The sequence below is a fragment of the Aptenodytes patagonicus genome, chromosome 7 (genome assembly GCF_965638725.1).
Source record: "Aptenodytes patagonicus chromosome 7, bAptPat1.pri.cur, whole genome shotgun sequence".
NCBI classification, from domain to species: Eukaryota; Metazoa; Chordata; class Aves; order Sphenisciformes; family Spheniscidae; genus Aptenodytes; species Aptenodytes patagonicus.
The window spans coordinates 25,455,018-25,482,133 of record NC_134955.1 but is presented as its reverse complement, the minus strand read 5'-3'; the positions used below and the strand labels follow the sequence as shown (position 1 = coordinate 25,482,133).

At 40.0% G+C, this 27,116-nt stretch overlaps 1 protein-coding gene across 6 annotated transcripts in view; it reads left to right on the top strand.

Annotated features, from left to right (window-relative positions):
* The window catches only part of LRRC4C (leucine rich repeat containing 4C), a 603,191-nt gene that overhangs the window by 1,285 nt on the left and 574,790 nt on the right, over positions 1-27,116 (top strand). The gene's annotated exons all lie outside the window — the stretch shown is intronic.

Below are 27,116 nucleotides of genomic sequence, written 5' to 3'. Positions count from 1 at the left end.
AAATGAGTTCTGGTGGGCCCTTAATTTTTAGGATGGAGGTGCTACCAAGTGCTCAGGTGACCAAAGTAAATGTCTCACCCAGCATGGTTCATGGCACTCCAGTATTTCTGGAGATCTATCAATCATACAGCTGTGGTGCTACTCAGTGTTTAAACCTGGCACTTACCCTTCCTCTGCACCCCCCCAACGCAGTTTCTGCAGGAACAGTATGACTGTTGTAGCCTTTCCCATCTTTCCATTAAATAATAGAAATAAAATACCATTGCATTGCAATAGAATCGGAGTTCTTGTAGTTGAGCTTTTTTTTATTGCTGCACTGATAGTACTTAGCATTCCCAAGGAGGTGAGAAAACCATCTGTAAATGCATTTCAAAGATGCTTGGTTCTCCAAATGGAATTGCTAGGTACTTACTCCTTCTCAATTATATGAACATGAATGACTAATATTGAATGATATGGTATCTATTTGAAAGACTGCATAGCAGGTTATTTAGTGTAAAAAGACATGGATCAAAATACAGTTCTACTGAATAATCAAATGTTGAGGGGCTTGCGTTTGTATGTATACATATGTAATATATGTAAAGAAAAGGGGACTTACGTAAGATTTATAAATACAAGGACACATGAAATAGGATGGACCTTTGATCCATTTGGTACAAATAAATGTAATGACCCTTCTTGTAATAGATCCTGTGTTGTAAAGCTAAAAACTTAATGAAAAGGCTCTGCTTCAGAGTAATCAAATCACTTTATGTTACTGCATCCTGTCAGTCAGTCCCTCTATTTCCCACTGGTTTTGCATAATAGCTTTAAAGAGGGATTAAGGAAGAAAGGAGAACTGGTTATAGGTGTGTTTCCCCTCGTTTTCTGGAAGTGATGTTCTGTGTTGCGTGTGCCTTTACTCTATATGATTATGACAAAACAAATCTCTTTCTGGGCAGGATGCAGTTTGCCATAGTTTTCCCTCATTGTACTTCCCTCAAGCCCTGTCGCGTGTAGCACATGCATCTGTTTCACCAGGCAACGAGCTATGCTCTCTTTTAACTATGGGGAACAGTCTGTGTGTAATGAGGGCTAAAAAAAAAAGTGTGTGTCTGTAGAAATGAAAACTCATGAGTTTTAGAGCCTTACCCTGGTTTTAGAATTGAAGTATGTAATGAGACCATCAAAGCAGAGACGTTGACTGGATGAAAGCAGGGGGAAACGTTCTGCCTGGAGATGAAACAACTTTCATGTTCTGGGGAAAAAGACAACACATTTGCTCCACTAGTATTTCTACATATTCTGATGTGTAGGATATAATTTAGTAGTGTTGCATGACCTAAACTGAGTGGGAGGGTAGTCACCTGTATGCTGGAAAAGAAAAGATGTCACTGCTCTCTTGATATGGTGTTCAGACGTTATTAATCATCTATTTCTGTTGATCATCAACCCTACAGAAGTGAGACTGGTGTGGATTTTTTGCATGTAGTCTTACCTCCTTATATACTGCAGACTAAAGCAAATGGTGGTTATTTTACATGTTAACAGATTCACTGATGACAAAATGTCATGTTTCTTCCCCTCACCCCTACCTAAGTATTTCTGTTGGTTTAGTAGATTTTGATTAGAACTTTTCCTGGATTTCAATTCTGACTGCCTAATTATACTGTCAGATTTGCTATTTTTTGTTTTTGTTTGTAGGTCTTATACACAATATTGTATATAACATGTTATATCATGGGATCAATTTTGGTTTCTAATACCATTGCTATTCTTATGGCAAGAATGGAAATGGATAATACTCACTGCTAGCAGGTTTTATGTGGGAACAGGCTTTAGCACCAGTTGGACCATGTGTGGGGTTTTTTTTAACGTTCAATTAAAAAGAACTGTGAGAATGTCAAGTGTTTCATTTTAGTGGCCCTTCCACTTTAATTGTATTTCACAGTGTAACGCCCCATACGCCTTCAGTCTCACCTAATGTGGAAAATGCTTTCTTCTCACTGTTTGGGTGCTTGTATGAGCTCAATCCACTACGCATTGTACATCTTGCTGAAATACGAAGGGAAGGCCTGCAAGGGTCTTGCAGTGACTGTATCATAGGTAAAGTCTCTCAGCAGGAATATGGGTACAATGAGAGCCTCATGAGCTGAATTATCTAAATGTTGTTCTAAAAATAAGTGGAAGATAAAGAAAACTGAAATTTCTTTTTCACTTAGTTCCAGTTAATTGAGCAGCTTCCTCTTCTCGTTGCTGAAGTCAGCCAACCAGGCACTAAGCTCCTCCAGCACATGCTTCTGTGTTTCTAAGACCCAGGGTACTTTAACACATGAATTCCTCCTTCCTTCTGAAACAAGCTGGGCTGACAACTGGTAAGTCAATCTTGGAGCTGTGCAGCGGCATGCAAGCAAGGGGAGGATGGGAGAGAGGAGATGTACCAGCAATTCCAGGACTTGAACCAAAAGAACAAGCTCTGTGGGATGGCAGAACATGTCGTTTTGATTGCTGACTCATCGTGTTGGTCTGCAATATTATCTTACACTGATATGATGACACTGAACCTGGCTTTGAAATAAGGAGCCAGAAAAGAGTGGTTTATCAGTAAACACACACTGCTTATGAATGTGTATTTCTCTAATGACAAATGGTACAATCACTGGAAATTCCTGTGGGTAGAGTTAGTGTTCTTAAATCTCTTACTTTAAGAGAATTAATAGTAAGTAAAATTTATTGCTTTTAGCCACTTAAGAAAAAAATGAAGTTACAAATATATCCTTTCAGTTGACAAGTTAGTTGACTGCAGTAAATTACTGCCCCCTTTCCCCCCACCCCCATGCCCACATTGCTCTCCTTCCCATTTCTTTTCATTCCATGTCAAAGGATAAGGTTTAGGAATGAAGGAGACTCAGAACCCAAAATTCCAATTCCTGGGTTGGCAAGCAAACATGTTAGATAAACTCAAAACTCTTAAGCAGCAGATTAAAACCAATTAATTTTCTGCTTTCAGTACTCCTAGTTGGAAGTGTGAGAATGAAGTTTGTCTGGGAGATTCTTTAATTTCTTAGCTTTTCAAAAGGACAGTTACTCAGGTTGTTTAAGGAAGACAGCCTTTGTGGTGCTACCTGTTATTTGGCCTTCCACAGACAGGTAGCCAAGAAGGTATCCTTTAGTAGTTAGAGTTCCTTAAGTTTCTATGAAATTAATGCAAAAGATCATGTATTCTTGTTGAGTTTTATAACAAAAAAAAAAAAAATGTTGTCTTAGACACTGTAGCTTTCAGGAGTGGTCCAAAAGAGGAGTGTTGAAAGCATGGTATACATATACAAGTATTTGCTTCTAGAGGCTGTTACTGTTAGGGTTGATAAGGTAGTGATGGTGACGTTCTCAAAGTTAAGATTCAAATGCCCGAGTGGTATGCTGAGTTTTCTACAGCTATTTCATATTGCTGAGGAGGAAACTTACTGTTTCTGTATTCTCAAAATCTGCAAGATGCTGCCATGTAAGAGCTCTTGCTGCCAAACATAGAGTGGTTACGTAAGGTAGAATCCTACCGATCCTGGAGGAAGGTGGTGGGCAGAGATTTCTTCAGAAACTGGAGACTTTCTTTCTCGGAACATACACTGCAGAGGCAGAAGTGTAGCAAAGAATCTAGGTCTCTTCCTGGTGTGTGTTGAAGAAACTTTTTGTGTGGACAACAATTATTTTGTAACTTGCCAAAGTTTCTTTACTCAGCTGGCCATCAGTGGTAGGTATTCTATGCATTACAAAGGCTAGCAGAAACATCAGTGTAAAACAAAAGCATGCTTAAATGAGGCTCATTAACTGCAAATACAAAGGGCTTCTGTTGCTGCATTTTTGACATAGCTTTGAGCTTGCAACCCATGGAAAGGAGATTTTCCATGAGGCCCATTATTTTAATTTCTTCGACAATTTAAGATGTTGTTTTGGTAGGTTAAATTTATGTCAAGTGCTCATGAAGTCCAGCACGTACTAGTAATTAGAGACTGTCAGTTCCAGTCCTGTTGTTCATCCTGTTTACAAGAGTAAGAACAGGGTTATATCCTTCTTTGTTTAGCTTCTCTGAAAGAGCTGAATTGGTATGAGGTAAAGATACAGACAACTGAGGTGGGAGGCCAGTAACTTTTTTTTTTTTCAAATGTTTGCTTAATTTAAGTCCCTGTGGGAGCAAAAGAGTCCTTCCCTTTCTATTGTTTAGTCAAGGGAGAAAATCTTACCAGTGCAATGTGGGGCTATCAAGCAGTGGGCATATTTTCCATATAATCTTGGCTTTCTTTTTCTAATTTGTCTACTAGTATATAATCTTTACTCTCTTTTCTGCTGTCCCAGAAAGAAATTGGCAAACAAGAAAGAAAAGCAACACTTCTGCACTACGTATGTGGTGGATCACCAGCTTATTAAACCAATAAGACATCATTTTGGTATTATTAGGTAAAGCTAGGGATGGCACTTCTCTGCCTTTGTGATTTCCCCCACCCCATACTGTTCATCAGTTAAGCACTGTTGAAAGCATCATGCAGCTTCTAGTTGAAGGGACAAAGAGAAAGGTGAGTGTTCTGAGATTAAGCCTTTCTACAGAGGCTCTCACATTGAGGCTGCGTTTGTTTCAACCTATTTTTATTTATAGGCTTTTCTCTGGAGCTGCTCGCTATAATAATGGTGCATTTCATGTAAACCTATAAATCTTCACTATACCCTCAGTTATTTCAGGAAGAAAATGAGGCACTTTGAAGCTAAATGATCTACCTACAATTTTCTTAAAACCTGCAAGAGTAGCTCCCTTCTGGAAAGCAGAAGATTCAATAGTAAAAACTGGAGAGAAAAGAGTGGAATGGGTGAACTCAAAGTAGGAAGGAAAGACAGTGCAGAGATTACCCCAAAGACAAAAGTAGTTTCATATTGTTGTAAGGGTACAAGCAGGGATTGCATTGTACAGACTGCACATGGAAGAAAATTTTACTTTTGCATGTGGTGAAAGTGTATTTCAGCAGTTCGGGTGCGGAAAAACAGGCTGTAGAATGTTCTTTTAAGCACCTCAAGCATATGCTTCAGAAATGCCACTTAGTCAGGTCCCAATTCTTCATTTTTATTTTGAGCAAGGGTAGATAGAGCAAGTCTGGCAACAGGAGTGGCATTATCAAAACTCCATAAGGGATTTGGATCTCTCTTGAAAAAGCTTTGAAAACTTAAGCCTTGGACTTTTATAGGAAATTTGAGCTACAGTTTCCTTAAGCAAAGGAATATATATTGAGTAAGAATAAATATCAAGTAAGCACATATCTTCCTGGGAATACTGCCTCACCACAGACTCTTCAATTATTGTACTGCAACGAGGTTGTAAATATTAAAGTCATGTTCTTTATCTGTTCAACTATGCAATCATTCGTCTCAGGTGGAAGTGCAATCTAGTTCTGAAAAAAATTGAGACATAGTTTAGACCACGTTTGGGCGAAAGGAGTGTGTGAACTGGAGAAGGGTGCAGGCCCAGGAAAACAAGATGCTTTGTATGGTTAGAAGTTTATATGGGTGTGTGCTAAACCTGAGTTTAGATGGGATTGTTGGGAGAATTACAGAAGTGGTGGGTTCACAACAGTTAACATTTGCATCAGCTGAATTCAGGAAGTCTGAAGCAAATTGAGGCATGCAGAAGAGGTAATTTAATGTGTAGGTATGCAAGAGCCTAAGTATCCAGAGATAACATTCAAATAAAATGACTGATGGATTGAAAATTTACTTCATACTTCCTTTATGACACAATTTAACTGAATGGGTAGGTATTTTAATTCATTTCTAGAAACCCAAGTATTATGATTTCTGGAGTTCATGAGCTAGGCCTTAGAATATTTGACTATGTGGCAATTTTTATGTAATCACCCACGTCTTCCAGTGAAAAATTTAAGTAAAAACTGTGTAAGCTTTGAAGATTTTTAGTGACTAAAAAAAATTTTGAATGACTTTATATTATCAGCTCTAGAATATGCAAAGGACTTTGGCTGAGTTAACGTATGGCTGGATTAATGTAACCTGGTTGTCAGGCAGTAAATACCATGCATTTTCTTTCTCCGCTTCATGTTTCATATTACGCCTGATCCACGTGGGGTTTTTGCCTCTGAAATTTCAGTGGATGCTTGCAGTGGAGTGGGCTGTGCGTAGCAGCGCTGCTCAGAGGCACCTCTTGTTTTCCTGTGACCTGCAGCAGAGTATCTGTACTATTTATTCACTGGAGAACAAAGTGGCCTCAGGGGAGCAAGGATTGCTATAGTCCTTCTCGGCTCTGTCCTGCCCTGCAACTACCATGCGATTTAGCTGAGTAGTAAGGCAGAGGCAGCATAGTCTGACTTACTAGCTTTCCTTTTCCTCCTTTGTCATTGGTATTTAGGGCTTGCTGCAGTAACCTGATGCCCTCCTTTTACAGAAGTCACGACCCTTTGAATCCACGAAAGATCCCTTCAAACCGGGATTCCCTTGACAATCAGCTTTATAGTTTAAGCAGCTTTATGCAATACTGAAAACAGTGACAGTTGAGAGAGGTAACTAGGAGACTTCTTATATTATAATTACTTGGCTTGGGAATGTGTGCTTAAGGGTCTTAAGCTGTCTAAAAGAGTCTCTTAATCTGCCTTAATTCTTCTTATTATATTCTTTTTCTGAACTAGGCGGAGATGCAAGATCTTTCTTTTCATTTAGATGAATAGAGAAGTTCCACACCTGTCTCCAGATATATCAACTCCATTCTGTAGTATGCAGGCTTGGGATAATACTTTCTAATACATGAATCGTCAAAAGTCTGCTTTAGATTTGTCCTATTTTTAGAGAGATGCATTTCTGGAGTTCTACCTACATCTGAACTTTTCTTCTTTCAGGGGGAATATTTGCCACCAAGCAAGTGGTGTTAATTACGCTGTTTTCCTGTATGGGATGTGTTAGATTAGAAGTTTAGAAAGAGAGGGTGGAATTTCCTTGATCCCATGAGTTCCTTCTTGTGAAGACTTGTGTGAAACTTTCGAAGAGTATTAATTTTATGTCTATTTATCAAACACCTCATTTAACATATGGAATGTGTATGTTCTACTAGACATGCTTTTACAGAATGTAGAAAGACGGGGGAATCTTAGTAAAAGGTCTGTCCAAAATACTTTCTTTTGTGTAATGTAATTTCCCATTTGAAATCAAAGCTGTGCTGTGAATCATGAGCGTTTCAATGATTATTCCATCTGGAACTTAATGGAAGCTTTTGAGGTCTAGCAGTGGAGAAGCCTAACTTATTTCATCATCTCTTATCTGTCTGACATAAACCTACCTCCTTGTCTCTCGTTAGGGATGAGCCAGTTTGAAGTCTTTCTGGTGTTGTCAGCAGGAAATATGCTTCCCCACCACCACCTTTCTCTTTACACTTTTGGATATGGGGAGGGCAACTTTAGGAGCAAAATGTTATAAAGTGATGGTCTTGAGGATGCAGAGGAAGTAGAAATGGATAAAGTTACTACTCTGATATTCATAAATGTTTACTTTGCTAGCGGAAGTGAGTTTTGTGTTATATTGAGGGAGGAGAAATTGCATTTTGGAAAGTCATGATTTTTCTAATTCTGTGAATATTTGAGAAAGTACCACATATTTCTAAATGTAACATAAGTAATTACTTCCTGAGGTTATTTTGTCCAGGTTAAATGTCTATTGTACAATGACGGTGCTCTCTTTTTTTATCAGAAACCATGCCTGAGCTTTTAACACTTAAATTCTTTTACCTCTCAATGTTGCTGATAGCTGTCTCTTTAGTTCTTTCCATATTGTTTAACTGTAATTGGTGTACTAGAAGGCCGCTTTCATGATCTTGTCCAGGCCCTCAGGCAATGGAAATGAGTAGGTGGTTCCAATAAGGATGTCAGTTTATGAGAATAAGCATTTGGCATCCTGTTGTTGTTCTACAAATTATTGTCTAAATAGTACTTCTAAAATGTAGGTGCATTTCTGCAATCACTTCAGGCTTAAGCATGTTTAATTATTTAAGCCTAGTGGTAAGCACTACAAGAAGCAGTGGAGGAAAGGTCACTGGAGGAAGAAGAGCATGTCTTCCACAAAAGGCCCTGATGTTGCAGTTGATTTTAGTAGGATAACACAGGCACTAGAAAACATCGAGAATTTAAGGTTACACTGGCTTTATACCATTGTTAGTAATGGGACTGGAAATTGCCCTCTGCTAGTATAATACTGTTTGAATTTTTAATACTACAAAGAAAGGGAAACGCTTTAATTGTTTCAGTTTCTAAAACAAATGATGAATACGCTCCTACTTTTTATGAAAACTACCTTGTTAGGTAATATCTCTTAAACAGCTAATACAGTTGGAAAAAGCAAAAGGCTTTCATAGCTACACTAAAAATGTTTTGGGCAAGACTACTAGTGTAAAACTATGCCTTTTTTTTTTTTTTTTAACATCACATCTTAAGGTCTGTTGCTTGAGCTCTAGTGTTTTCCTTTTTTCCCCCCCTACAGTTCTCCATTTTATTTTTGTGACTTGAGGTTAATATTGAGAAGGAGTTGATGTGTGGGTGATATGAAATGAAACTAATTTTTGTTTACCCTTGCTTTTGCCCCAGATTTGAAGTCCTTGAATTCCATTGTTTATGTAGACTTTGTCTCCCAACAAAAGAAAGTAATACACCTAATCAATACTCTTGTTGCCCTACTCATTAGACATACTAACCCCCAATAGAATAGGCAATATGCACTCTTTTTCTGTACCTGTTGACATTATGAAAGTTCAGGTAGCTGTGGTTAGAAGAACAGTCTTATATTTGATCTACTATAACCATATGCAGATACTCTGTGATCTGTCTTACTTGCTTTTGCTTTCTCTATGACCTGTTTTCCTGTACTGTAGAGAATGTATAGATTTATATATTGTATAGACTACTAAAACTGTTATTGAGCTATTGCATTAAGCTGGTAAATTGCTCCCCCAGTGCATGGCTACTACCCCTCAGGACAGAAATGGGAAGCTTCCCTGCCACCACCTTGTATACTCCTGACACTTGTGCTATTTCTGATTAACTTGCTTTCTCTGTATTACAGTAACAAATATCTTTAATGGCATTTCATTATACATACAATGCCCTGAGTTTCATAAGATGAAGAAATGCTTTTACTTGCTTGGGCTTTCAATCTCTACTTGCAGGCACTCGGCAAGCAGTAATCATTTTTTTGAATTTATTGTTGAATGGCTGTTAAAATTCAGTCATTTCATGAGACAAAGCAATACCTTCCTTCTGATATTCCACCTATTTAACTTGGTGGAACTGGAACAAAACAGGATGCGCAATCAATGCAATGCAGTAAGGGTCAAGACTGAAGTTCAGATATATGATCTTTTGCTACCTGTGACCTTTAAAGCCAAAATTATTCTATTAAGCTGCTTCTCCGCAGGCAGGAGTGAGGATCAGAACACTGGTGTTGCCTTGCTGCTGCCTTCTGCATTACCTTCAGTGGCCAAATGGGTTTAAAATTATACTGCAGTAGCGCAGGACAGAGATGACAGAGAAATGGATCATGTTGGAGATGCCTACATCTGAACTACCTGCACCACGCCCTGGCTAGAACTGGTGCAACTGCCACTCATGTTGGATGAGAGGGCAACAAAGGTGGGTCACCATGTCAAGACAGTGGGCAGCCTTCGTGTCGTTTTAGGGTATAAAGAGGAACCAGACTATTAGCAAGGTTAATTTTGGTTTTGTTTCTAAACATTGTCATAGTTACTTCATTCTTTTTCTTTGCTTGCTTGCTTGCCCTATGCTGGTAAGGATGGAGATGAAATACGCAAACAACTTCTGACTCTTCCATACCAGCTAGTCCAAGAATAATTTGAGAAGCATTAAGCAAGAGTTGAGTCACTAAATCAACCATGAAGTTCTGACTTGCTGTATTGCAGGTGATGTCTCACGTTCCATTGTTTTGCATAGCCCCTGGTTCGCAGTGGGTGTGAAGTTCCAACCATAGCCTGTACTGCAGCTTATGCTAATATATCATGTTACAAATCATGCTGTGGAATTGCAAGGTTGATTGTGTTTCCCTCAAGGGTAGAAACAACAAAAGCAGAATGGTGGGAATAAGTATATATATCAGTTTGAATAATAGAGATGAATATTACAAAACCCATGCAGGTGTCGTGCTGCTTTAATTGCTCTGTAGCTGCATAGAGAAACCAGAGGACTGACACCACTCTCTGAGGACACTGACAGGTCGGACCTTGCAGCAGCACAGGGGCTTACGAGACCCTACAGCAGTCTAGCCAGCTGATCCCAGCAAAGGATCTACTTGCAGTGTTTGGTAAAATAACCCCTGTAGCAAGAGCTTTAGAGAAGGTAAGGCTATGGTGCATGAATCTACAGTCACAGATTTAGAGGAACATCTGTACCCTGAAGAAGATCCGTATGACATTTAATGGATATGAAGATTATAGGCTTCCATTGAAAAGTAATAGGACTACATGGTGATTACTCTTAAATTTATGGGCTATAATAAAACATTAATATAGCACTTTCCTGTAGGACTTGTTGAACTATCCCATAGCATTTAATGTTTGGGATGTAATTTTCTATTGAACTTGATGGGAGGATCCAAAAATAGAAAACTATGATTAAAAGGTAGATTCCGCCCCCCTCAGTGTGTATTCCTTACAGAGCAAATATTTACATTTAGGATTTTGTCTAGAGTTGAAGCACAGAAGACAGTATAACTTTTTACCCCATTGCTTCTGTTGTGGTACAGAGGATACATTTAAAACGTTAAGTAAACTTGCTGTTAACATTACTTCTATACTTAAGGCTTCATCTACATTAGGTAAAATGAATATCACAACAGTGTAATCAGAAGAGGTTGTTTGTGACTGTGTGAAATGGGGAAGGAAGGTTCATAAAGATGGAAGCTTTGACTTCTGTTTTTGGAAATTAATGCATTAAGAACTTACAACGCGATAAGAAGTAAGGAAGCTATGGGGGGGGTTTGAAGTTTTCAATTCTCAGACATGATAGAGGCAAAACTGAAACAGAGTGTATGCATTCAGTAGTATGTATATATATTCTTCCTCAAGAAAGTTTTAAAATAAAATTTTTTTTCCAGATCAGAATAAGAAGCAGCAGCACTGAATCCTTCAAGATAGTCCCTACCATCCTTCACATAAATCTAACTACAGTTTAAGTAATACAACTAATAACACTTTAGTCTTGTCATGATGTTCTGTCACTGTCAGAACAAGGTTGTGTCTGTATCAAAATACTTTGGGCTACTTTGCTTTATGAAACAACTTGAGTTGACTTCAAGTTTTGATCTCAAATCTTCATAAATACAGATACCACTCGTCTCTTTCATCATTGTTCTCTTAACACTGCACAACACTAACCTTTCCAGACTTTGATCAGAGAGTAGCACAGTATTTATTTAGAAATGCATTCCTGTTCCCATTTCTACAGCTAGAAATAATGTGGGGGTGTGTGTGTACATATATATATATATACACACTTATCTATTTGTTCAGAAGGTTGAAGTGCTTCTGTCATACTCACTTCTGCTACACCAGAAGCAATTTTTCTGTTCCAAACATTAAAACTTCTTGTACTTCTGAGGTGAAAAACTATCAGAATTTTTTTAGATGACCTTTTCTTTTTTCCTTTTCCTGCAACTTGTGGAAAGAAGGTTGAGTTTCAGCTAAAGAGCTGGAATCAGTGTTTCCCTTTCCCCCCGCCTTGTCTCCAAAAATTAGTTGCAAGTTTTGCTTACTGTAGCCTTTTGCCTCCTCTCCTATAGGAGCAGATCTGAGTGGTGTTTCCTCTGGCCAGTCTTTTTGAAAGATCATATCTGGAGCCAAGCGTTAAAAGACAGCATTTCAGTGAGCCCTATCTCTACTTTAAATCTTTCAAGCTTTTCTCTTTGCTGTTTTTTCTGGACTCCTTACTGAGTTTTATCATGATTGAAAGTAGACCGTTTAAAAATCAGTTTGTTTTCTTGGTGACCTGGAACTGCTTTATGCATAGCTCTTAAAGAAGCATGATTTCTAAATTCAATTTATCATGGTGCATCACAAGCCTTGGGAACACTAAGTCACCGGCAGGGCTCGTGAAGCACCGGTTCAGCATGATTTCTCTCACCTAATCGCAACTTTAAAGGGAATGGAGTGGGTAAGAAGCCCCGAGGGGGACGCGGAGGTGGGTGTTGGCGCAGGTGCCGTGCTCGCCGCTGGGCACTAGGGGCTGCTGTGGGGCTGCGCTCCCCGGCGGGCAGGCGCCTCCCGCAGCCGGGCAGGGCTCGGCTCCGACCTCAGGGATCCCCCTAACTCCGCCTAGCTTACCTCATTAAAGCCGAGTTCCTCTAAGCAAACATAAGGTGATGGTTCCAACAACTAATTATTTCATTAGCTGCGTGTATTGATGTGGCTTGATATGCTTACAGGCAAGTACATCAATCCAGTAAAAATCAGGTAAAATGCATTCATTACCTCTCCCAATCCCCCCCTCCCTTTTTCGCATAACAATAACTTCTCTAATGCAGAAATTTAATGTCATCGTTACCCGCTTCTGAGCTAAAAAGCTAGCTAAAGTTCAGGGCATTAAATACTCCGTTAGGGAGTATTTAACTTGAGTTTGCTGAATCAGTTCACTGAGTAGGGAGGGAATTGAGCAGCAGGACAATAATCTAAGCTTATTTCAGACACTGATCAGTCAAAAAAGGAAGGCCTTAATCTTTAGAGAAAGTGTCAGGAGGCTTTTGTTTATGGTGTATTAGTTTTGATCACCCCCTCTGATCTTTTTTTGTGTGTGTGTGTTACTGGACTGCCAAATGTGAATAGTCAGTAAGCCATCTCTGCCCCCATCTGTGTTAGGGTTGCAGAGGTCGCTGTTTAACGTGCTTGGTTGCATGAAGGAGACTAAAACAGTCTTGCAACTGTGATGAATAATGGTTATTCACACCTCGGAACAATGAAAACGTTTTAAAATTATATAAAAAAAATCTTTCCTAGATGGAAGAACACAGATGCTCCACCCCTCCTTTTTATTTTTTCCTCTAATTTTTTTCTGCACTGTTTGCTCCAGCACAGGATTCTTTTGCCAGGGTGGATTTGGTTAGTGTGGAGTGTCAGAAAGTAAATGACAGTACTTTGGATCTATAAAGTGCTTTTCAAATCACTGTCTTTTAGTTTCTAGATGCACAATGAATATTTCCCCTTGAGAGAGACTAGCTGGCTGCTTATGCTAGAATAGCTAGTAGGGTTAGTTATCCTTAGGAATCAGAGTGAAATCCCATTGAGACAAATATCACATGTTCAGAACTCTTGTTTCATGATTCATGTAGATTTTGGTGTGTATAATCACATTACTTTTACCTGGGTCATGTTTTTAAGGTGGTTCTTAAGTCATAAGGTCTGAAGACCTGAAATCTTCAGTTCTATTCTAAATGAAAGCTCTTCACCAGTGCTATGGCAAAGGGCTAAACTTTGTGCAGATTCCACAGCTGTAAAATATTGAAGTTGTCTTTAATAACCTCAATTTAAAACTGGCCCAAATAGAAGTTATGACTATAGAAATGAAACCTACATCTCTATCAGGAATCCGGTCATGTCTAGTCTCTAATGATTTGGAAAGTGATGACATATCTATAGTGTACCTCACTAGCAGTATAACAGAGTATGTGACTGAATTTGAGTAACTGTTATCTTAGGCTGGTGAGGGGTCTGGAGAACAAGTCTTATGAGCAGCGGCTGAGGGAACTGGGGTTGTTTAGCCTGGAGAAAAGGAGGCTGAGGGGAGACCTCATCGCTCTCTACAACTACCTGAAAGGAGGTTGTAGCGTGGTGGGTGTCGGTCTCTTCTCCCAAGTAACTAGCAATAGGACGAGAGGAAATGGCCTCAAGTTGCGCCAGGGGAGGTTTAGATTGGATGTAAGGAAAAATTTCTTTACTGAAAGAGTGGTGAAACATTGGAACAGGCTGCCCAGGGAAGTGGTGGAGTCCCCATCCCTGGAGGTATTTAAAAGACGAGTAGATGAGGCGCTTAGGGACATGGTTTAGTGGGCATGGTGGTGTTGGGTCAACGGTTGGACTCGATGATCTTAGAGGTCTCTTCCAACCTTAATGATTCTATGATCTTCATTTTTCTGTTAATCAACCTGACTCTTGAAGTATGATATCTTATTATTCTTGCCCGCCATATAAAACTACTCTTGCAGTAGGAAATTCAGTGGCTTGATTTACAGATGGACTAAGTGATTTCATAAGTCATTAATACGTATGAATCCAGCATTGTGAAAAAAACCCCACTATTCTACTTAGTGTAAGCATGATTAATTTTAGACTCAACCTGGAAATAGAATGTGTTCTCTTTCTTGTCCCCCATTAAAAAAAAAAAAAAAAAAAAAATCTGTACCTGTAAAATGGAAGTGTCCACGAAGTTTTGTAAGCTTAGAGAGAAAGAATAGTCCTTGAAGTCTTTCAGGACTATCTTGAAAAGCCTTACAGAAACAGGACTATTTTTCTTCTGTATTTCTTTAAACTATCAAAACTTCTTTGAGAACCACCAGCCTTTGCTTTTCTGAAAACACATTACTCCTTGTGGCAGCTGCTTAAATGGCAGCTGATGCCAGGACTTTATATGTATATGAAAGGCCATGGCACAAATCAAAACCATATGCATAGAGGACCGTAATACAGCTGTTACTGGTAATGAGATGCATTAACATGATGGAAATGGTCCTAATTCAAATATACACATGGGAAAGGGGGAAGATGGGTGCTCATAGTAAGGCATGCTAGAGATTTATCTCTTTAAAGCATTTTATAACCATTTAAAAATGTTTCTTTTGGCATCCTTGTGATTAAAAACCAGTAAATGTTCACTTTCCAGACAGAAAGTAATATTGAGATATTGGCAATTCTGGGGTGTTTGTGTTGGGGTAACACTTTAAGAGCTCCTTGCTACTAAGCTAATGCTCACCCATTCATTATGTTTTCATAAGGGAAAGCGTCTTGGACGTACGGGGTATTCTGTGAGCTAGAACTCCAGTGCAACATTGAGTTATTTCAATTAACTGGCATTGTCTCTTCAGAAAAATCCTTCTGTGTATTTAAATTATACATATAAAATAAACTTGTAATGAAATGTGCCATGGTTTACCTCTATGCCACAAGTTAAGGTATTTATCTTTCTTTAGCTGTAGAGAGTAATATTTGTGTCCAAAAGATGCTGTTTGCAGCACTGTAATTGATCCTTTCTCCTGCTTAGAACTGGGCCCTTACTAATGGTTTGTGTCGTTGGCAGTAATTTTAGAGGTTTTTTTGAAAACAGTTATTTGCTTCCACTTCTGTCTTGCTTTCTTTTCTTATCTGCATAAACTTTGTGCTTTTCTGGGAAGGCACTTTTCTTTCCCTCTAGAAATCTCACTTGACATTTAGCAAGGGACGTTTGTTAAGAATGTCAGATTGATGAGAGCTGTTTGCTGAAGTCTCACTATGTTCATTCAGCTGAACAATATCTGTTGTTAACAGCCATAATTATTATGAACAGGTTTAAAAGGACAAGCTTATTGCTGTACTTTGGCAACATGCTTTTGAGCTGCTGGTTACACAGTGGTAATACTTGGCACATTACATTGCTTTTTATCTTCAAAGTGCTTACAGATACTGACTAATTAAATGCATTAGAGGCTATCTGTAGGTCCCTTGGTTGGGGGGCACCGCTTCTTCATTTATATTGTACAATTTGTGAGTGTTTAGGTTCATAATGACAAGCAACAGATAGAGACGTGACCCCTGTGGTTGAAGTATGACTCTCTAAGTTTTGCTGAAGACTTTCAGACTTGGTTTCATTTTACCATATACCCTATGGGAATTCAGTAACTATAAAGCCTTTCTTCTTTGGTAAGAAAAGAGAGCACAGGTGTGGCTGTGCAAACAAGATGAGGTAGCAGGATCACCTTACTAGTGCAGTATTTGCAATACAAGCGACCTGACCCACAAGTTGCATTACTGAATCTTATAGTCCTTTAGTTTTTACCTAGAAGCTCTTTCATCAGGTGAATTCCTGGTGATGGCTATTCTGCAAAGAAAAATGGAAGCAAAGGCAGCTTACTGAGCATAACAGAACTGTCATGTGTTTCCTAATGTTTCTTTCTTAGCCAAGCATGGGATGTTTAAAAAACAAGAGATTCCTGTGCTAGATTGAGTATTTTTTACTTTATTATGCAGACAGCTCTGGGCAGATATGTAATCAAATAAGGAGTTGAGCCCAGGCTTTAGGGACTATTTGTGCTAATTGATAAAAAGATTGCTGCATAGTAGCCTAAGTGGTAATTGGGCCATATGTTACGAAAAGAAGGCACACATTTGGCCAGCTGACTCTCAGCATTGAATGTACCTGACAGAGAATGGGACAATATGTCTTACCTATGTATTTCATGTGTGTGATGGCACTAAAGCTAGAAATCATGATGTAGCTAAATAGCTACTGCAAATGCAAGGCTCTTTTCCCTATGTTTTTGAGAGAACATCGCATTTGTGGAAGTATCTTTGCATTGGTCATCCTTTTCGTTTGTGACAGAGGGAGAAATACCTACTTTCTGTAAATTTCTCTTTAAGTTTGGAGGAAGGTGATTGCAAATGAGTTTCAATACCTGAATTTAGAAGCATCATAAATTGTGTCATTTGCTGTTTGGGCATTTATATACATCATTGCCAAGAATTATGAAGTAATATTTAGCTGATTAATATTCCTAGTTAACTGAAGCGTGCTCAGAACAGCTGTACTGAGCTTGAAACTGTGTGACACATTTGAGCCTTTTAGACTTGAGAGCAATTATCAAGGGATCTCAAAGCTGGATTTTCTTAGACCTTGTGTCTAAGCAGAAGTCACTTTAAAAAGTTCTCCACACTTACTAATTCTTATTGTGGCTTTAATAGCTATATTTGTTTCAAAAGGCTTGCATGCATAGTAGTTGACTCTTCATAATCTGACCTTTTTTTGGACACATGAATTGGAATTGAGCGTTTAAAAATTCAAGCCTTTTGTTCCCTCTAGCATTGTTTAGATTCAGTTGTTATATTTTAGCTTTATACCCTCCCCTTCTCCCCTTTATATATCTGCAGTTTTGGACAAAGTGTTGCTTGTGATTATGAGACACTCTGGTTGCTCACTGACATAGCTGGGAAATCGTAGTCCCTGTCTCTGGGTTGAGTTTTAGTCAGCCAGGTGTTGCGTTTCTTTCAAGTCCTGAGGTGCTGGAACATAATTAATGAGAAGATCATCCACCTTTCTGTTAGCTTGCTAGCTTCCAGTGAGCCTTAGTTCCCACTTTACAGCTCCTCTTTTGGAGAAATTGTCTGAACTGACAACTGACCCTGAATAGCATTGTTGGCTTTCTGTCTCTGAATTAAAGATATCCAATTTGGGGGAGGGGGGTGATTCACAAACCTTAAATACACAAAGCTTCAGTGTGTGCTTTTTACAATTCCTGTCTACTTACCTATTATAGAATCATAGAATCATTGAGGTTGGAAAAGACCTCTAAGATCATCGAGTCCAACCGTCAACCCAACACCACCATGTCCACTAAACCATGTCCCTAAGTGCCTCATCTACTCGTCTTTTAAATACCTCCAGGGATGGGGACTCCACCACTTCCCTGGGCAGCCTGTTCCAATGTTTCACCACTCTTTCAGTAAAGAAATTTTTCCTTACATCCAATCTAAACCTCCCCTGGCGCAACTTGAGGCCATTTCCTCTCGTCCTATTGCTAGTTACTTGGGAGAAGAGACCAACACCCACCTCGCTACAACCTTCTTTCAGGTAGTTGTAGAGAGCGATGAGGTCTCCCCTCAGCCTCCTTTTCCCCAGGCTAAACAACCCCAGTTCCTTCAGCCGCTCCTCATAAGACTTGTTCTCCAGACCCCTCATTATTTAGTGATGTCTCATATTATCAGGGATTATATTCATTTTGGGAATGATTTCTGGTGAAATGGAGCTTATGGAGGGAGAGACCAACCCACTTTGAGGCTAAAAAGTGGGCAGATCAAAGGTCAGCCCTGAATAGCCGTGGGTTTGGAAGGATGTCAGAATGGTGTCTGTCCATATGTCTGTCCACAGAAGGATCAGCTATACTCATGTCATTTTTGGCAGATGTCTAATTTCTTTTTAAAGACCTCCAATGACGAAGACTATACAGACTCCCTAAGCAAATTTGTCCTTTACATGAAGGTAGTGAGCTGCCATTGAGAAGTTGCCTGTAGAGCTTGTATATTATAAATACAACTGATAATATTAATGCTGTCAGTGCCCTCATCCATGTACCGACACACTCATCCTTTATTCCCATCAGCATATAATTTCACAGATTCTGGTCCTTTAATTAGAGCATGGCAAATTCTGCCAGAGATTGATGTTCCCAGGCCCAGTGCAGTTTTGTGTATTCTGCCAGACTATTGCTGGGAAACCTGGGGGTTCGGTTTCACTCAGGGCTGGTTCGGGGGAGGTTGCAGGCATTTCTTCTGGAACTTGATTGAGGAAAGAGGCAGCTGCTAAGGACAGTCATGTGAAGAACTTGTATCTAGGGTTTAATTTCCTCGTAGTATCTTGTGGTTTGCTATCTGAAGTAATTTTCCTTATAACCATGTGATCTTCCCTCCAGCAACTGAGTGTGTTTTCATAAACAGCACATAATGGATTTGATGATACTTTATGTGAGTAGGGATAAGTTTCCATACCCAAAAGGTAGGGATACCAGATAAGTGATAAGAGCAGATGGCACTGTCATTATCAGAGGAAAACAGCTAAAGAAGTTGCTTGAGAGGGGGAAATGAATCAAAGAATACTGTGCATAAGCGTACTCTCAGCTATCTTTACATACTACCCATTTTAGATTCAGCTCATACATTCTTATGCTGCTTTTACTGCTTTGCTCTGCTTTCAGCCACAGGTATGTCCTCCCACTGTGCCCCTTACTTCTGTGCTCTGTAGACAAAGAACCACGGCAGAGCTGTTGACCTAGGAAGCAACTGGGCGGGAGGATATAGGACAGAAATGTTCTCCCGTGGCTGGAGTCAGAGTCTGAGAGTCCTGAGTGACCAAGTGGAGGAACAGAGGTGGGACAAGATGGGAATCATGCCAGTTCTTGAAAACCTCAAGCCTTGCACAAGCATCTGGAGCTAAGCAATCTCCTTGTTTACTTCTTCAAGTGCTCTTTACAGTTTGATCTGCCATATGTGTTTAGTTGCTTGCAGCGCTTACTTGCTAAGATTTATAAAGTCTCCATAACGTAGCTGCATCTTGATCATCTTCCCTTCCTAGGCAGTTATACCAGCTAGATGCTCTATAAGATGAATCAAGTCAATGTTGAAACTTTGAGCCTTTTGTCTAGGCTATGGAGAGAAATGCTGTCCAATGGCCTTGGCTTGGGGCTAGAAACTGAAATTTCTGTGTGTTACTCCCTGACTTGTGAGTAGGTTTTTGTCACAACCCCTCCTCCCAACAACAACAAAAAACCCAAAGCCAAAACACCTTTCTGTAAAGTTAGGTCTGGGAATGTAGTGTTCGCCAGTATTTGGCTGTCTGGAGAAATGCTTGCTGCTTGTAAAGTGCTTAGAGACCTTGGTACACAACTATAGTACAAAATACTTTCTCATAGTGTCTACTTTGCATGTCATTCTTCTCATTTTTTTATTTTATTACTGATTATCATCCAGCTGTGGATTTCTTTTTTTTCTGATGTGAATCCTAGCTCATAGAAATGTTTCCCCCAGACTTTTTGGTTTGGATTTTAAAAATATAATTGAAAGTGTTCCGTTTTCCTTTCCTGAATCCTTATTCTGTTCTGTTGCTGTTCAGTTGTCTGTTTTGTATATCATGTGTTACTGTTTTTCTACTTATTATGTTGTTACATCAGTTCTTAGGCTCTCAAGAACGTAATCCTATTGTGCTATACGCTGTGCAAATGTAGGAGAAAGATGATTTCTCCCTGCAAGATCGTGTGCTTTCATGTGTGAGATGGGGGCCAAAGATTGTTCAGACACACAGATAAAAAAACATCGCGTGTGAAGGGTGTTTAGTATATTAAACACGATGTAGGTAAAAAAAATCTATTTTAGGAGTCGAATTGTCTATTTATAGTCCTTTGCAAACCTTTCCAAGAGACACATTAAAACTGCGTCACCTGACGTGATCTAGCAATCAGCTCCCTGAGAAAGCGCTCTTTGAATGCAAAGGGATGGGGAGTCTATGACAGATGAAAGAGCGAGTTCTTCAGTGGCTCCTTATTGTGCTAATTAACTGAGACAAAACCCTTTCCCGCCTTGCTATTCTGCTTGCGAAAGCAGAACGGTGCTGCCTGCCTTCCAGGCGCTGCTCGCAGCTCCCGCCGAAGCGGCTGCCCCGCGGCAGCGCTCCTCCGGCTGCGCTGCGGCACTCCTCTGCAGCGGGGCCCTCTCCAGGGCTGTCAAGTGTCAAGATGCTGCCGAGAGCCAGAGCTCTCCAGAGGAGAGCTCTGGAGTCCCTAGTGGTGACGGGGGGGGAAGCAAACAGCTCTTTCTTCCCTCTTTATCCCCAGCAAAGAACGAGACAGACGCAGCAGCTCCAGCAGCTGCACTACGGTTAATGCTAACTGGCGGCTGGTAGGGCATGGCGAGCTTTTCTTGATGCTGTTTGCTGAATTTTTCTTTTTTTGACATGCTGCCTTTACCACTTTAGACTTGTGGCTGCTGTTTTGTGTCACACTCGCAGTAAGTCCTCAGCAGGGCTTCTCCCTTGCCCCCCACAATTTTCTTGTATAACTGTAAAGAAATGTCTTCATCTTGAGGGAACTGGTGCAACTGAAGAACAGTGGGAGTAAATAAGTTGCTTCCCATGGCTTGTTTGTTTTCCTTTTGCCTTCAGGTCAAGTTCGTAGTAGTGCAAAACTGGAAATTTTTCCTCTATACTCTGACAGAATCTGTGAGCACTCACTTTTTATGCTAATTTTTGTAATATTAGTGCGACCCATGGTAAAACTTCTGACTTTGTTACTCTCAACCTTGGTACCTTCTGGGGAAAATGCTTGTGAAATGTTGTTGTGGCTGTGCCACCATGTGGAACATTCACGGTAAAGATGAGGATGTGAATCACTGATGCCAGCAGTACTGTGGGATGTTGCCAGCAACCACATATCCTCTGTGGTTCCCCCCCCCCCCCGCTTCAGCTGCAGTGCCTTGTGTCTTACCCACTTCTCGCTTTATGCTGATGCTTTTATGGAATCTCTTGCAGTTCTGTAGGTGTTTGACCGTTGTTTTGGTCTGAAATACATTCTGCTATTTCAATACCCACCACCCCCCGCCCCTTGCTGGTGACTTTACACTGTAGAATCATAGAATCATTTAGGTTGGAAAAGACCGTTAAGATCATCAAGTCCAACCGCTAACCTAGCACTGCCAAGTCTACCACTAAACCATGTCCCTAAACACTACATCTACGTATCTTATAAATACCTCCAGGGATGGTGACTCAACCACTTCCCAGCCTGTTCCAATGCTTGACAACCCTTTTGGTGAAGAAATTTTTCCTAATATCCAATCTAAACCTCCCCTGGCGCAACTTGAGGCCGTTTCCTCGTCGTATCGCTTGTTACTTAGGGGAAGAGACCGACACCCACAATGCAGAGCAAAGAACAGTTTTGCAATCTGGCGTAGGCCAGTGGAACAAAGCCGTTTTAGAAATAAACAGCTCCAGTGACAATTAGTGACTTGATTTATGTTGGATATTGAACAGGCAGGATACAAATGTGTGTGTTTTACCCAGTAGGACATAGCAGATCAGCAGAGTCTGCAGTGAAGGACAAAGGGGGATTTGTATCTGTGTATCCAGGTCGCTTTCTGTCATCCTGTAACCAAGGGCTCAGAAGTCATGTGTCCCTTTCTGTGGTGTTTGTGCTGTAAGCGGAGTTGATTAAGGCTGTATGTAAAACCTCACTACAGGTATAATTTAACTATTCTCTCTTCAGTTGTGGGAGAGTGAAGAGCACTGTCTCTGTGCCTTGTCATTCCGTATGTGCTGCAAGAGATTTTTCTGTCATATCTATGCCCACATGTATTTCCTTCCTCTTGCATAATTCATCATTGAAGAATTTGTATTTCCCTGAAGTTGAAAGTTCTAAGAGTGCTTTGTAATGATGAGAGAAATGGGAGCAGAAGGAGCTGACTGGGTTTGGGTTTTTTTGACCTAGCACTTTTGCAAATTTATTTATTGTACAAAAACCTCTAAACTAAGAGGCAATTGAACTGGTGCCAGTGGAATATTTCAGACTTTAAAAGTGACATGACCCATTTATATTTTTACTTGAAAAAGCATTTTCTGAGCTGCCTCAGCACAAGGTGACCATCTGTGCGTGTCCCCTGCTGAATTGGCAGTGCAGGGAAGCTAAGCCTTTGCCTGTCCCTACATACAGACACCCTGCGCCCTTTTTTCCAAAGTCAGTAGTTTGCTATGTCTTCGCTATGGCGAAATGTCATGGGAGAATGGGCCATTGTCGTGGTCAAATATAGCACAGGGAGATTTTTGGTGTGGTACCAGGTGTGGAGCTGTTGTCACAGGTAATAATGGAGGAGTAGCATATACTGAGAACCAGTCTCTAGTAGATGTGGATCTGATAAAATGCATAGAGTATACATTGGGATAGCTGCAGTCATCTGAAAGTAGATTTCACTATTCTTGCATAGCACTGTAAGAGGCAAGCATGCATGCTAAGGCATGCATGTGGCTTTCTTCACAAATCAGCATGTGAATATCTTTCATATGGGAATCTTTCCTTTTGAAGCAGGTGAGCAAAGGATGCTTCCAAGAAACTGTTGACTGCCTCTTTTTAGTAACTCAGTTTACCTTTTTTAATGGATGTAACACAGCATACAGCAACAAGGCTTTAAAGCACTTAATAAAAGGAACTTAGTGAGAGAGCAGTTGGCCCTCATTGAGGGGTACTCTTTATGTTATGCCACATCATCGGGTCATGGGAATATCAACGACTGTGCTAGTTCTCCCCAGTACCATCTCTTCCTTTCCAGGCTGTCGCTCTAAAGACTTCAACCTCTATTGCGATTTAGCACCACAGAATGTGGGATGGGAGGATGCACCAGGTTGGGATGTGGCTCATCACAATATCAATAACGTTATTGATGCCACATGCACTGCCGCTTGATGGAATCATGCAAACCTAAAAGACAAGGTAATCAATTGTAGCTGAAAAGTACTTAGCTGGGAGAGAGGGCATGCTGAAAGGCTGGTATGATCTTTCCAGATCATCACTCTATTTAGTATAATTAATGAAAAGCTCCCTGCTGGACTGAAATTCTAGGTGCTTTCCTTTGGGGGAGGGGAGCTTAGGGAAAGATGGAGATACGGCTTTTGAAGAGCCCAAAGGACAAAATCTTGTTGTGAAAGAAGGAAGATCATAAAGAATTAGCTCAGGTATGCACCGTTTCACTGTCGGATTATTGAAATTAATGTCTGTGTCACTGTTTACATCACTGCAACATGTCTTCTGACACCTCTGGCAATTTCCCTCTCGACTGAGAATCATTTTTCATCTTCATGATGCACCAGGAATCTTTTATCACTGCTGCAGAAGTGCTGTATGTGTATTCATAGCTTGGCTTCGAAGGAGAGGTTTTTACAATAGGTTAAGAGCTCAGACAGATGTAATTTCCCTTTTGGCAATGCTCTGATCCTCTTTTACAGATCAAATAAATACACTGGAGGTCAAGGGAAGCAGTGAGTGTAACAAACCCAAACACTGACTGACACAGCCTAAAAGCCCCCCATGCTAGTTAAATCTTGTATTCACACAATGCTGCCACTGGTTCCCTGTTTAAAAACAAAAATGCCTTCAAGTTTCTGCCAACAACCAAAGCTGTCCAATTTGTATTTAATCAGTTATTTGTCACTGTCTGGCATATTTTGCCTGAATGGTTATTATACATTTATTTGTCTTTGTTTCCCTCCCATGTTTTGCTGAAGCAACAATAGCATGGAGACATTTGCCTTGCAGAAAAAGAATCTCGGTGAATCATTCAAACCTGTTTCCTTGGCTTTGTCTCAGTAAATTTGTATGTCTGTGTGGGAAGTAAAATAGACCGGTCACTTGCTGTATCTTCCTCTTCTGCTGCTTCCCAATGGCTAGTTACAATCTCAGATTGCTTCCTCGGAGAAACACAAACAGTTGTATGATATTTAGTCCTTTAACAACCAGAAACAGGGTGAATGTAAAATTGATGTAAAATAGCCTCTGTTTAAAAATATTCTGCTGCTGTTGCATTGTGAATAAATTGTTCTTTTTAAGGCCTAATTGATTTTAAATTTTAGGAATAAGTGTATGGTTTTTTTTGGGGGGAGGGTAGTTGTTTTGGGTTTTTTTCTGAGACTGCAAAGCTTGTAGAACTTTTATATATTTTTATATATATACACACACACACTCCATCTAGTACACTGGGCACTGTAGTTACTATAAGGCCAGACACTCAGTAGAGCAGAATGATTATGAAATTAATTTCTCATCTCAGCAAAGAAAACTGCTTTCCAGTCATCCAGGGCTGTAGTCAACACATCCATTTCTTCTCACTTCAAGAATATGGTTTCCATAGTTAAATACTCAGAACAACTGTCAGCAGGTCTTCCTCTACACATGGCAGAGAGAGGGTGTTCTGGCAGTAGTTGCTTTTAAATCTTGAGTTACCTTTATTATGACTTGTGCTGTTAGTGCAGTGCTTCCTGTGTACCTATTGCAGTGTGACTTTCTGGAAAATTAGAAAGTATTCAAAAATAGTTCACTTGGTTGCTTCTAAAATTCACAGCCACCTTCACATCTTATGATGGAGACATGTCTGGATTCAAACTGCTGAAGAACAGTCAGTTTCCCACAGGCTGTGTCATATCAGTGTCCTAGTAGAAAGGCCCCACAGTATTTAGAGAATTTGGAAGTCGGCAGATAGGGAGCTCAAAGTGTTTTGTTTTAAGAAAATGCCGGTCTACTTTCAGCAAGAGAAGTCATTTGTGAGTGGCTGGCTTTTTCCAAACACTTCCAAAAGTAGTGAACAGTGACCAATATAGAGACAAGATTTTATGGGTCTCTTTTTTTTTTTTTTTTTAAAGCTATGGATATGAAAGCTGATGACATTTTGTGCAGAAGAATAATCTTGTTTTGCTCTGAACGTTTATTCTTCTACACAAAGGGGCAGGACTGATGCCACTGTGAAGTATTTATGAAGTTTTGGAGAAAGACAGTGATAACTTTTGGAGGAGGAATATTAACAATAGTCATCTTGAATATTATTTTTAGTTTTAAGCTCTAGGACTTAAGTGGTTTCTCACAACTCATAAAGGCTGATACAAATGCAACGCTGCAACTTCTGTGGCTAATGCGAATCCTGTAGCATTCTACAGACCTTTAATTGTGTGAAGAACTGGAGCAAAAACATCATTCCTTAATGTGAGAATAGAGACTTGCCTTGTTTCGGGCAAGATGTGTGGCCTCCTTTAGCCTTTCCACCTATAAGGACATCAACACATCTAAACAAGTGAGTTTTTCAAGGAAGAGGAGATATTGTGGTCTGTTTCCACCAGTTACTGCTTGCCTGTGTTGTTCTGTTTGACCCAGTTCAGAGATAGAAATCTGCCTTTTGTATTTGGCAATATACACTTCCAAGCTCAGCCGTTATGGCTAGCGGTGGAGTAGACATAACAACTTTTTGGATGCCAATAGAGAGCTCATTTGTTTAATTGTCTCTAATCCTTCGCTCTTATCTGCCCAGTCAGATGCTTTAAAAGGAGCATCGTTTTTCTGCATAGTTTGTAGCAAACAGTGAAGGTTTGCTTGATGTAAAAAATCATCCACTGCATGTCAGCCATCTCTTCTTTCAGTCTTTAAATGCTGTATCTGATCAGTAGAGCCCCTCAAATTTTTGAGTGAAAAAACCTTGAGTGAGAAAATGGCATTAAAGTTTTATGTCACCTTCTTTAGGCTCAATAACAATAGTGAAATATACAAAGGATTAATAGATCCTTCCTGCAGGGCCTCAGCTATATTATCTAGAGGAATTTTGTCTGCTAAAATATGAGCCTTACAGTGCCTCTGCAGGCATAAATTATTTGGCTTTTCTTCCTGAAGGGTAGCCTGTCACCCTAAAGGCAATTTTTCTTTTTCATTTACAATGTACTATAATTTTGATGTGGTTGTTCCAGTACACGCCCCCATATGCAGCATGTTACTTCCCTACATACATTAACATTGGTACCTGAACAAAGAATCAAATCTGTGCTTTTGTGTAGATAACTGAATGCTGGTATTGCATAGAGCTGACCAACAGAAAAATCTGAGACACAGCAATTTAGAACAAAACCAAAGCTTACCATGAAATGTTTGTGCCTTTCTCTTGCTCTCCGTGTGGGATTAGGGTATTGCTGTAGAGTGTGGGAGCTTCAGATTCAGGTCCCTGTTTTGCCTCCTGCAGAATGATTTGGCTGATGAAAGCTGCTGGTCTCAATTAGGCAAACCAAGGACCCTAACCTGAATGTTGTGCCATGAATCTCACAGGTGGCCTCTTGCTGAGAAGGCTGTACCTTTGTGTTTTCTTTTCTCCAACAATCAGAATTGCTTACCGAAGTTTATATAACATCTCTCAAATGTAATTGTGTCTGAAGTTGCAGGAGGTCAGAGTGCATATTGAAATTTTCTTTTCCTGCTTCTAGGCATCACAAGATTAATATAAAAAGCTTCACTTCTGCTGTTTCCCTTCTGACACTTTGAGAATGAAATTTACTTTTGTATATGGTCAATTTAATCCCACTTGAGTACTGTGAGTGTGTGTATGTATGAGCCCATGTTTTCAGGGCTGTCTTCTGATCAAGACCTAAGTGAGCCTAAGGTAGGCTTGATGCTGGCTCGCTCCATAGGATTCTGTTTCATTGCATTTAAAATACAGAGTGCAGAAGTGCACAGAAGTTTCAATCAAGTTAGATAAAGCTATGTGAACCTCAAAATAGCATCTGTGTTCGTGGCATTGTATATCCTAACCAGATGTTGCAAAGGCATTGCTTTATCAGACTGCTGTCTGTTCCTTCAGT